General features: G+C 41.8%; 1 protein-coding gene across 4 annotated transcripts in view; it reads left to right on the top strand.

Annotated features, from left to right (window-relative positions):
* Myo5a (myosin VA) overlaps nt 1-12,162 on the top strand; it is a 105,726-nt gene that overhangs the window by 15,433 nt on the left and 78,131 nt on the right. The gene's annotated exons all lie outside the window — the stretch shown is intronic.

Here is a 12,162-nt window from a genome sequence, read left to right on the forward strand (position 1 = left end):
ATTGGAGTCTCATGGGCTTTCCTGCCAGGGCTGGCTTTGAACCAAGATCCTCAGATCTCGGCCTCCTCAGTAGCTACAATTATAGTTGTGAGCCACTGGCGCCCAGCTTTAATCTTTTATAATTATTTTTTAATCATTCTTCAGATTGTTTTGATCTTCTTTGAGGTTTTGATCATTTTTGAAGACTAGACTTTTGAGTTCTTGGTGGTTTCAACCTTTTGGATATCTCTGGATTCAGTTCTTGAAGAGTCAGGAATTTGTGAGGTGTCATACTGCCTTGTTTTTTCAAGTTCATTGTGTTGTTCTGTTGTTCCTTAATTGGAATGCATGGTAGCTTTGACATGGTAACTTTCCTAAGTGAGCAGCCATTTCTTGAGGGTTCAACCCCTGTACTTCTCAGAGACAAGAAAACAAAGTAGAGCAACAGCAACAACATCAAAACAGACCAGATACAGAACTGCAACAACAACAAAGACAACTACTGTACCATCAGCAACCATGGAAAAGAAAATAGTAAAAATAATGTAGACTAACCTAGGAAGTGCACTATTAATAAAGGTAAACATAATAACATAGTGAAATAAAGAAGAGGCATGGAAAGGGCCAAGTACAAGGTTGAATAAAAAAAAAAACAGGAAAGAAATGTGAGGAAGAGGGAATGGATGGGATCAAAAATTGTTTACGAAATCAACAGAAACATGTAAATGAAATTAAAAGCAAGAAGAACAATATAAAACAAAAACTTAAAATATTTCTAATAATAAAATAGAAAGAATACTCTTTGAAAAAGGGAGACAAGACAAGAAATTGGTGACATTTCTTTGCAGGTTCTTTGTTGGAATGGAGGGAGGGCTGGAGTGGATGGAGTCAAATATGGAGTCTATTTTAGACTCTGGCTATTTTCTCTCTTCTTGTCAGCAACAGGAATGGACTTAAGGCCCTCACAAAAAGCCCACAAGACCTCCTCCCTCTCATTTCAGGGTCTCTTGTATGCATTCCTCTGAGTAAAGACAGATAGAGTCAGAATCTTGGTTTTCTTAGGTTATTTATGTCTAGAGCAGAGGGAGAAAATAAAGCGCCAGTTCCTGTGTCCAAGTTCTCAGGCCTGATCGCCTCATTTTTATCTGTCTCCACGTGGTCAGCTTCTGTCTTCTGTCAGATCACCCTGTCTCTTCTTCTCTTTCCCTTATGGTCACAAGCATATGAAAGCTGTCTAGTTACTTCCTCTCCAAGCATCCTGCTGAAGGAGCTGGGTTTTTGCTGAGTGAGTTATGTTCTTATATAATTCTACTGATGAGTTCTGATTATATTCTGTTTCTCCTAAGGAAATGATTGTAGCCAGTGGAAACCTGCATAGCCCCTTACTTAGGCCTTTTTTTTTTTTAATGAGGAAATCTCTAATTGCTTCTCCATTTTTTTTTTTTTGAGGGTACTAGCATTTGAACTTAGGGCTCCACTTCCAGTTTCTGAGTGGTTAGTTGGGGATTTTCCTGTCCAGGCTGGCTTTGAACTGCGATCCTCAGATCTCAGCCTCCTGAGTAGTCAAGGATTATAGCTGTGAGTGAAAAAAAATTCATAAACTCTCAATTAATTTTGAAGTGGGAAGCCACCATAGAGGAGATGAATGGAGCAGTGTCCTTCAGTACTCATTACAGGGGGAATACAGTCCTTACTTCCAGAGAGGTCTGTTTTTGAGCTGGAGGAGTGGTGTGGTGTGATCAAGTCACTACCAGGATTCCCCAGCCATCCCTATAACAGGTAGAGGCACAAATTTCTGCAGAAGCACAGCTTGCTTGTCCTGCATTTCTCTTTCCAAGTAAATGCTGGCATAACTCTTGCTCACAAGCTCACATCCTCACATGGTGAACTCTAAGGCTTATAGGATCTAAAATAGGCTGACAACCCAGTTTTTTTGTTTTTTGTTTTTTGCCAGTCCTGGGCCTTGGACTCAGGGCCTCAGCACTGTCCCTGGCTTCTTTTTGCTCAAGGCTCACACTCTACCCTTGAGTCACAGCGCCACTTCTGCCCTTTTCTATATATGTGGTGCTGAGGAATGGAACCCAGGGCTTCATGTATATGAGGCAAGCACTCTTGCCACTAGGCCATATTCCCAGCCCCTGGCACCCAGTTTTCATCTTTGTTAAGACCCTCATTGTCTTGTCAGGTCCTCAGTCTGCTGAGAGCCCCACCACCACCATTCAACCTTAATCCAGATGCTTTTCTTTACAACTTTAGTCACACCATTGAACCCGTGGGGCTGCCACAGTGGAGGGAAGCAATGCTTAAATTCTGGTCATTTCTCCTCCCATCATCAAGGTGCAGTCATACAGGGAGGTATCTATCATCATTTCCTCTGTCTTCTCTTACTGTAGGGTGGCTGGGGGTACCTGTTCTTTTGGGCAGGTAACATGCATCTGATTTATTATTTATTTCTGGTACTGGGGGCTTGAACTCAGGGCTTCTTACTCTTGCTTAGCTTTTTCTCTTAAGGCTGGTGCTCTACCACTTGAGCTCCAGCTTTGCTTCCTGCTTTTTTTTGTTGCTTAATTGGAGATAAGAGAGAGTCTCATGGTCCCTCCCTCCCCACTTTCTTTCTTTTCTTTTCTTTCCTTCTGGTCCTTGGACTTGAACTCAGGGCTAGGCGCTGTCTCTGAACTCTTCAGTTCAAGGCTAGTGCTCTACCACTTTGAGCCACAGCTTTACTTCCGGTTTTCTGGTAGTTAATTGAAGATAAGAATCTCATAGACTTTCTGCCCCAACTGGTTTTGAACTTCGATCCTCAGATCTCAGCTTTTTGAGTAGCTAGGAATACAGGCATGAGCCATTGGTGCACAGCTTGCTCATAGACTTTTCTACAAAAGTCTTCCAAATGAGATCTCAGTCTCCTGAGTAGCTAGGATTGAAGGCTTGAGCCACCTCTGCCCATCCCTGTTTGTGCTTTTAAATATAACAAACACTGTAGTCTTGTTGCCTAACCTGTAATAAATCATTGAAAATATCGGTGCTGCAAAGCATAATTTGTGAGTTTTGGTAAAATAGTTTTAATGGGGTTGCCTGATCAAAAGTGTAGAGGTCCCCAGAGCTTTGGGGCAGAGGGACAGGTATCCTAGGTGATACAAAAGCATGTCAGTGTTAGTGACCCAGGTTTCTTCAGGTCTATACATGTTCAGCAACCCCCTGTCAGGAAATGCTGTTTCATTTGGGCAAGTCAGCTTTAAATTTTTGACTGACTGAGCTACTGTTTCCACTCAGTCTTAGAGTCAACAGTGAATTAAATTATTTATCATTCTCTTCTATGGCTTCTTTCATGCCCGAACTTCTGTCTTACCATGTTATTCCTTCACATTTAGTTTAAATCTGTAGAAACTCTAGTTCCTATGAGTCACACACATTTTATTTGTGGTTGGCTTGAACAATGGTAGCGTAGTAAATGTCAGAAGATGAGGCCAGATCTCCTGAACACAGGTGCCAAATTCTCCAAGCTCTAAGTCAAGTGAGACATCACCAGACTTTTTTTTTTTTTTTTTTTGCCAGTCCTGGGGCTTGAACTCAGAGCCTGAGCACTGTCCCTGGCTTCTTCTTGCGCAAGGCTAGCACTCTGCCCCTTGAGCCACAGCGCCACTTCTGGCCATTTTCTGTATATGTGGTGCTGGGGAATCGAACCCAGGGGCCTCATGTATACGAGGCAAGCACTCTTGCCACTAGGCCATATCCCCAGCCCCAGACTTCTTCTTTTTTTTTTTTTTTTTTCATTTCAGAAAAGATCACTGAGGCTGCTGAATAGAGACTGGCAAGGGAAAGCTTGACCAAGAGTGTTGCTAGCAGCAGAGCAGGAGCAGTGCCAAGGACTTGGGTGGGGATGGAGGAAGAAGGGGGTGGTGGAGAGGGGAGACTGAATGTAGCTCAGCATTGCTGCTATGGTTTCCTGACACAAGGGAGAGGAGCCTGCTGGAGGTGCTTGTTTTCTTGTTCTTTTTTTTTTTTTTTTTTGGCCAGTCCTGTGGCTTGGACTCAGGGCCTGAGCACTGTCCCTGGCTTCCTTTTGCTCAAGGCTGGCACTCTGCCACTTGAGCCACAGTGCCACTTCTGGCCATTTTCTGTATATGTGGTGCTGGGGAATCGAACCCAGGGCCTCATGTATACGAGGCAAGGTCTCTTGCCACTAGGCCATATCCCCAGCCCGAGGGTGCTTGTTTTTAAAAGGAGGTGCTACTAAAGAGATTCACTCATTGACTCATTCATTCATTCACTCATTTGTTCATGCATTTATTAGCTTAGGTTGATTTTTCATTATGCGTCTACTCACATTTACAATATGTCCCAGCAAGCTCTCTGTTTCAGTCATACTCATTCTCTTCCATCTTCCTTAACCCAACCCCTCCCTCTAGTACCCACCTCCCACAGAGCCTGTTTCTCTTCCCCTGCCCTTCCCCCACCCACTTATTGATTAGCTTTCATTGAGGCTCCTTATGATGTTTACATATACAATTGCCGGTGTGTGTTTCAAAATTATTTCACCCTCTTTTTTTTTTTTCAGAAGAAATGTATTTCAAAGAAGATGGGGTACAAGTTCTGTGTTGGGACTTGTTAAACTTAAGATGCCTACCAGATATATAAAGAGTGTTAGTAAATGGTTATCAGGTCTGGGGCTCTGAAGTTCATTGGAAAGGTCTGGGCTAAAGAGAAATTCTTGCCTCCAACTCTCTATCCTCCTACTCTCAGCCTCATGACTGCTGTAATAACAGGCCGGCACCACCAGACTTGGCCATCCAAGCATTTTGGAGTCAGAAGGTCTTCCTTGATTTGAATCTTGATCCTGTCAGTGATTAGCTGACTGACTTTGGGGCCAGTAATTTAAAAAACATCTCAGACTTTGTGTTAAACAAGATAGATCTGTAGTAACAATTACAAAACAAATTTTAAGAATTAAGTAAAAGCCAGTGGCTCATGCCTGTAATCCTCGCTACTCAGGAGGCTGAGATCTGAGGATCAAGATTCAAAGCCAGCACTGGCAGGAAAGTCCATGAGACTCTTATTTCCAATAAACTACTCAGAAAAACTACTCAGTAGTAGTGCTGTTCCTCAAGTGGGTAGAACATTAGCCTTGAACACAGAGAGGCTCGAGGACAGTGCCCAGGCCCCGAGTTCAAGCCCTGGGACCAGCAAAAATGAAGAATTAAGTAAAAGAAAAAAAAGTAGGAATTTCATAGTAATCCAACAAATTTTTGCAATGATCATAGTCAATGATCCTTTTTTAGGTGGTGATTCTGTTCTACCTTTGATTATTTACTTAATTAAAATTTTGTAATATATCTACAAATATCACTAGCTAACTGTAGGTGGAAATAGTAATTTTACATGGTGTGCACATTAAAGCTGTTCTTATAAAGTGAGACCTAGTTCCAAAAATAATCTTTACAGGAATCTTAAAGAACTTCAGTGCCTAAAAATACTCATTTCAGAACTCTGCCATCTTACATTAAAACTCTAGAGAAATAAAATTATATAAAGTTTTGCAACCTTAATTGATACAACATCCAAGATCATCTTTCTCCCCTCCCCTCCCTCCCTTCCCTCCTTCCTCCCTCCCTCCCTCTTTCTTTCCTTTTCTTTCTCTCTTTCCCTTCCTTCCTTCCTTCCTTCCTTCCTTCCTTCCTTCCTTCCTTCCTTCCTTCCTTCCTTCCTTCCTTCCTTCCTTCCTTCCTTCTTTCTTTCTTTCTTTCTTTTCTTTCTTTCTTTCTTTCTTTCTTTCTTTTCTTTCTTTCTTTCTTTCTTCTTCTTCTCACCTCCCTCCCTCCGTTCCTTCCTTTTGTGTGTGCGCGCACCATGCCAGTACTGGAGCATGAACTCAGAGCCTAGGCATTGTTGCTTACTTTCTTCAATCAAAGCTGGTTCTCTACTACATGAACCACAGCTCCACTTCTACCTTTTTGGTGGTTAATTGAAGTTAAGAATCTCACAAATTTTTCAGCCTAGGCTGGCTTTGAACCTCTATCATCCGATCTCAGCTCCTGACCATTAGGATTACAGATGTGAGCCACTGGCTCCCATCTTGTGCTGCCTGTTTTATTCCCAAGCATCTGACATATCAGGCACAACTGCATGTGGGGCGCGCCTTGGGGTTTCCTGACTGGGGAAATGCAAGTTAGCAGAACTGGTAATGAGTCATCTGCTTTCATCAAGGACCTCTTCAGGGTTGTCCTTGTGGTAGGATGGATACAAAAAGAAAGATGGAGGGTTGTACTCCAACCCACCCGGTGCCAGGATGGTGCTGGGTGAGCCAGCCCACCTTAATACCCTTTCTGGTCCGGAGCAGGATCCCCGACACCTGCCTTTTCCATGCATTTGCATTAGACGTTGCCACAGTGACCTCATCCCAGCCAGCCATGCTCATCAAATTGTATTGTGCAGGTTACAGATGGCTTCTATTTCCCTAGCAAGCTATTATGTAACTCCAATCTGTACAAGTGTTATTTTCTCAGATTTTGACTATTACAGAATTTAGCCTGACTTTGTTTTGCCCTGCCTGTCGTTTCCAATCCAGTAGTTCATTTGAATTCTCACACATCTTTGGGTGTGTGGTTACATCTGAATTTTATCTCTTTCAAGTTGTTTTTTTTTTAACCTCTATTTCTTCTGTAGGTTTTATTTTGTTTGTTTCTTGTTTCTGAGGATTGAACTCAGGGCCCAGATGTTGTCCCTTAGCTTTTTCAGTTAAGATTGGCACTCTACCATTTGACCTACAGCTCCACTAACAGCTTTCTGCTGGTTAATTTGAGATGAGAGTCTCATGGACTTTCCTGCCCAAGCTGGCTTCAAACTGTAAGGCTCAGATCTCACCTTTCTGAGTAGGTAGGATTATAAGCCATTTTTGTGTTTTTTTTTTCCTTATATTTTCTTTAGTCCTACATCTGAAACCCTGTTTATTCCTCTTCTACCAGTTCCTACGTCATCTTTTCCTCAACTCTCTTTTCTAAGTCTCTGACTCATCCCTGACTCAACCACGCTTTTGGCCTTCACTCTGGTATGGCTCTAAGGAAAATCCTGAGTTAAGCTTGTGGGGTTGTCCGTGCTGCCTAATTCCAATTTCCCCATCTCTCCTCCCTTGCCCTCTCCTGATCTTAAATAAAATGAGCATAATATATGCGGTGTGTACAAGGAACCATTACTGGCCTCAGAGTGCATCCAAAGGTAGCTTTAAATATAAGTGTATAGATATATTCTCTATCCCCCCCAGTACAGGAGGTTAACAAATGCATAAATAATTAAAATATGGTTGGCAGATTCACGAGTCACTTTCATAAAATTATGAGAGACAAAGATTAGAGTTGTGTGGATGGAAAGGAAGGAACAGGGAGCATTGTGAGACAGCCTAACCCTTTATAGCTAACCACCGGGCTGACCCATATGACAGCCCTTCGCTTTTTCTTGCTGGAGCTGTGTCTAGTTTAGTTGGCCTTGGACTTCTTTTCCTAACTGCTTCTGTCACCGACAAGTTTAAGACTTACTGGGCACAAGACCCCTCCCTCCCTCCTTCCCTGCCTCCGTTTCCCTCTTCCTTTCTTTTGTCTTTTTTTTTTTTTTTTTTTTTTTTTTTGGTCAGCTGTGGGGCTTGAACTCAGGACCTGGGCATTGTCCCTGAGCCTCTTTGTGTTCAAGGCTAGTGCTCTACCACTTGAACCTTAGCGCCACTTCTGTTTTGTGGGTGGTTAATTAGCAATAAGAGACTTTTTCGCCTTACAGAGACTTTTTCGCCTAGGCTAGCATCAGACTGTGATCTTCAGATTTCAGCCTCTTGAATAGTTAGGATTACAGGTATAAGCCACCAGTGCCTGGCTCTCTTCTTTTTTTTTGGTACCAGGGTCTCAAGCTCCCTTGACTTTCTTGCTCACAGCTGCCATCCTACCACTCGAACCACATCTCCAGTCTTTGCTGGTTATTTTCGGAGATGATGTCTTAATCGCCCCCCCCCCTTTTTTTTTTTTTTTTTGCCCAGGCTGGCTTCACATGGCAGTTCTCCAGGTCTTGGTCTTCTGAGTTGCTAGGATTAAAGGCATGAGCCACCAGTACCCTGTTTATCTTGTTTCTGATTCCTGCCTGAGTCTCACTTCTGTGTCCCCATTTCTAGGATCCATGTGATTCAGCAACCTTGTTCTTACCTTCTTTCCCCAGTTATGACTCTACCCTGTATATCCATTGTCCATGGGCCCAGATCAATTTAGTCCTATCTCTCAGGCTTATTTGCCTTGGGGAGTCATGCCTTGGGGTGGATTAGAGGAGAGTTGGAAGGCAAGGGAAGGAGTTTGTGACTTGGAGATTTCCCTGTGTTTCAGAATCTCAAGTGTAAGACTCAGGGCTGACTCAAATCTGACATAGTTCTGATCTTGTTAAAGAAGCCAGGGAAAGAACACGCTGGTTTCTGCCCTGTTTCTCCTTGGGTACTTTCACAGAAGATACAGATAAAGAGGTAATTGGTTATCAGGGTGTTGTTTAGTGTTTAAGTATCTTGCCTCTGGTGCTTGTAATGCCCTGGCTCTCTTCACTTATCTCTATGGGTTGTTAACAGCTTGCTCTTAGAAATCTAGCCCTTGGCAAAGCACCTACCTACTCATTGCAAAATCCTTGTGGAAATCTGAGCTAGAGCTCTCTGCTCACTAGGAACATAAAGGCATTTCTTTCTAGACTGAATCTCCTCCAGTTTTAGACCAGATCACTTGTTGTCTAAGCTCTCTGGGTTTGTCTATTTTAGGGTTTTATCAATAAAGGTAGTAGGTCATTTTATGATTCTGAATGTCATATATTTATCTCTCCTGGAACTAGTAAATCCTTCTGGAGAAAGTTACAAAAATACTGACTTTGTAAAGTATAATGACAGTGGGCACACAGAAATACTTCTTGCTAGGTGCTGGTGGCTCATACCTGTAAATCCTAGCTACTCAAGAAGCTGAGAGCTGGAGGATTATAGTTCAAAGCCAGCATGGACAGAAAAGTTCACTAAACTGCCTCTCCAAAATGATCAGCAAAAGCTAGGCTGGAGGCATGGCTCAAGTGGTAAATCATCAGCCACAAGCAAGCATGCTGAGTAAGCCCAAGGTCCTAAGTTAAAACCCCAGTACCATGGTGACAAAAACAAAACAGGAATGCTCATTTAATGAGTAGAAATTTAAAAAATATAAAATAATTATATATATAAGATTTCAATAATAGGTATTTTATTCACAGTTTATTGCCTATGGTCCTGGGAGAAAAGCTATTTAAAAAAAAATTAGGCATTGCTTCCTACAGGAAAAAAACCACTTTAATAACCATCCATCCCTGGGCAATATGCTAACTCTTGATTAGAACCTGTAGTGTTGTGCTCACTTTGGTAGCATATATACTAAAATTGGAAGGATACAGAGGTTAGCCTGGCCCTGGTGCAGCGAAGGATGTGCACATTTGTAAGGTTTTTCTCTGTTTTATTCTTTCCCCCATGTTGGGTGTTCATCTCAGTGAATCCAGGGCCTTGGGCAGGCTGGGCAAGCACTCTACCAATTTGCAACATACTCAGTTCTAAACCAGGCCTTTTTAAAATCCCTACTTTCAGATACTTTTAATACTCTATATTCTGTAAATGATTCAGGTTACAAGGGTTTTGTGTGTGTGTGTGTGTGTGTGTGTGTGTGTGTGTGTGTGTTGTTGTTGTTGTTGTTCTTGCTGATCTTGGGCTGCAACTCAGTGCCTGGGCACTGTACTTGAGCTTTTTTGTTCAAGGCTAGCACTCTTCCACTTAAGGCACAGCTCCACTTCTAAAAATTTTTTTTGGTGGTTAATTAGAGGTAAGAGTCTCACAGGCTTTCCTGGCTGGCTTTGAACTGCAATGGTCAGATCTCAGCCTTCTGAGTAGCTAGAATTATAGATGTGTGCCATCAGCACCCAGAGTAAGTTACAAGTTTTTATGATTACATAATAAGAGAAAAAAAAGTGATTGGATGAGTCTTTTCTACCATACTAGTCTAAAATTAGAAGTGCTTTTTTAATTTTGAGACCTCAAAACAAATACTAAGCACCAGCTATGTCAGGTACTGTTCTGAGTACTGGATGTATTATTGAACAGCACACACAGAGCTTATGTTCTAGTAAGGAAAGAAAGAAGAAGTAAACAAACAATAGACAGTAATTGCAGACAGTCTTAACACTCTGGATATCAATGTAATAATACCTAAAATCCTTGCTAGGTGGGAGGTTGAGATCTAGTAGTAGTTTGAAATCAACCTTGACTGGAAAGTCCATTAGACTTTGTCTCCAGCAAAAAGTTGGACTGGAGGTATGATTCAAGTGGTAGACCACTAGTTGTGAACAAGAAAGCTACATGAGAACATATGACCTTGAATTCAAGCCCTGGTACCTGCACAATGGATGGATGGAAAGAAAGAAAGAAAAAGAAAGAAAGAAAGAAAGAAAGAAAGAAAGAAGAAAGAAAGAAAGAAAGAAAGAAAGAAAGAAAGAAAGAAAGAAAGAAAGAAAGAAAGAGAGGGAGGGAGAAAGAGAGGGAGAAAGAGAGGGAGGAAGAGAGGGAGGAAGAGAGGGAGGAAGGGAGGGAGGAAGGGAGGAAGGAAGGAAGGAAGGAAGGAAGGAAGGAAGGAAGGAGTGAATTTATGTGAAACAAGGATACCAATGTAGGCCTCAGACCAGATTTAGTCAGGCCCATGTCAGCCATAATTGTATCATTTTTTTTAATGTTATTAAGGAGTTGTATAAAGGGGCTACAGTCCCCATAAGTCAGGTAACGAGTAAAGTGGCTCTTAGACAGTGTCACCCCCTTTGCTTTCTCCCCTCTCATCCTTGCCCACAAGTTGCATAGTTCATTTTTTTACATAGTGTATATTGAACACAATGACTACATTTGTTCACCCTTCCTGCCTCCATTTCTGTGTCCCCTTTTTGCTCCCCCAAGAGACAAAAACAAAAAACAAATTAACAATACCAAAATAAAGCATGTTTCCATTCCTGGAATTTGTTTTGATAAATAGTACTTTAGATATTCAGAGGAGCATAAGCCTTTAGGTTTCTAAGTGTATCCACCGCTAGTGTGTTTGTGTGTGTGTGTGTGTGTAAATGCATAGAGCCCTGTATAAGTTATTGTGTCCAGTTGTGTTTTAGATCTAGCTTCTACACAGGAAGAAAACATGATCCATTTGTTGCTGTGAGCTTGGCTTACTTACCTCACCATAACATGATTTATTCTAGGTCCATCCATTTCCCTGCAAATGACATAATATTCTTTCTAATAAATAAGTAGAATTCCTTTGTGTACATGTACCACAGTTGTTGGGTTTTTTTTTTTACCACTATTTTTTTAGCCACACATCTGTTGTGAGGCACCTGGGCTGTTTCCATAACTTGGGTTTCATGAGTAGTGCATCAGTGAACATGAATGTGCAAGTGTCCTTATGTATCTTGCCTTGTAATCTTCTGGGTAGATGCCCAAGAGTGGTATGGCTGGATTGTAAGGTAGTTAGTTCTATGTTTGGTTGGTTGTTTTGTTTTTTGAGAAATCTTCAAATGGACATCCAGTGTGGTTGTGCTAGTTTACATACTTTCTCAAAAAACAAAACTACCTTGAGCAAAAAAAACTCAGGGACATACCCAGGCCCTAAGTTCAAAACCCAGTTTTGGCACACACACACACACACGCACGCGCGCGCACACACACACACACACTAAAGAGGGCACAGAATCTAAATAGCAGTGTTGTTTTTTTATTCTCAAGTTTCTCAGTTAGTGTCAGAAGTCTTTTTCAAAGAAAATTGCAGATGTCCAGTGTGTGAAACATCTCTGGCTCTTAGCCACAGTCTCCCTCCTCTCCTCCCCAGCACAGTGAGGCTTTGCAGAGGTGAAACACACAAGAAAAGATTCAGATAGTAATCCTGGGCTATGCTGCCCAAGCCAGCGAACCACTCAAGCTGTAAAAATAGATTTGTATGTAAATTTTTACCTAAAATTACATTTTTAGGTGACATTTACTATATAAAGCAAACTTAAGCTTTAATTCTGGCTCCCCTTCCCCAATAAATTTTTAGATAATTCAAGAATGATTGTGCTGCTGGGGCTAAATACCAGTGCCAGTGCTGGCTAACTTTTTGATCTTTATTAATTTAAAAGGTCAATCTCCCACTAGGC

Source organism: Perognathus longimembris, chromosome 23, assembly GCF_023159225.1.
Source record: "Perognathus longimembris pacificus isolate PPM17 chromosome 23, ASM2315922v1, whole genome shotgun sequence".
Taxonomy (NCBI): domain Eukaryota; kingdom Metazoa; phylum Chordata; class Mammalia; order Rodentia; family Heteromyidae; genus Perognathus; species Perognathus longimembris.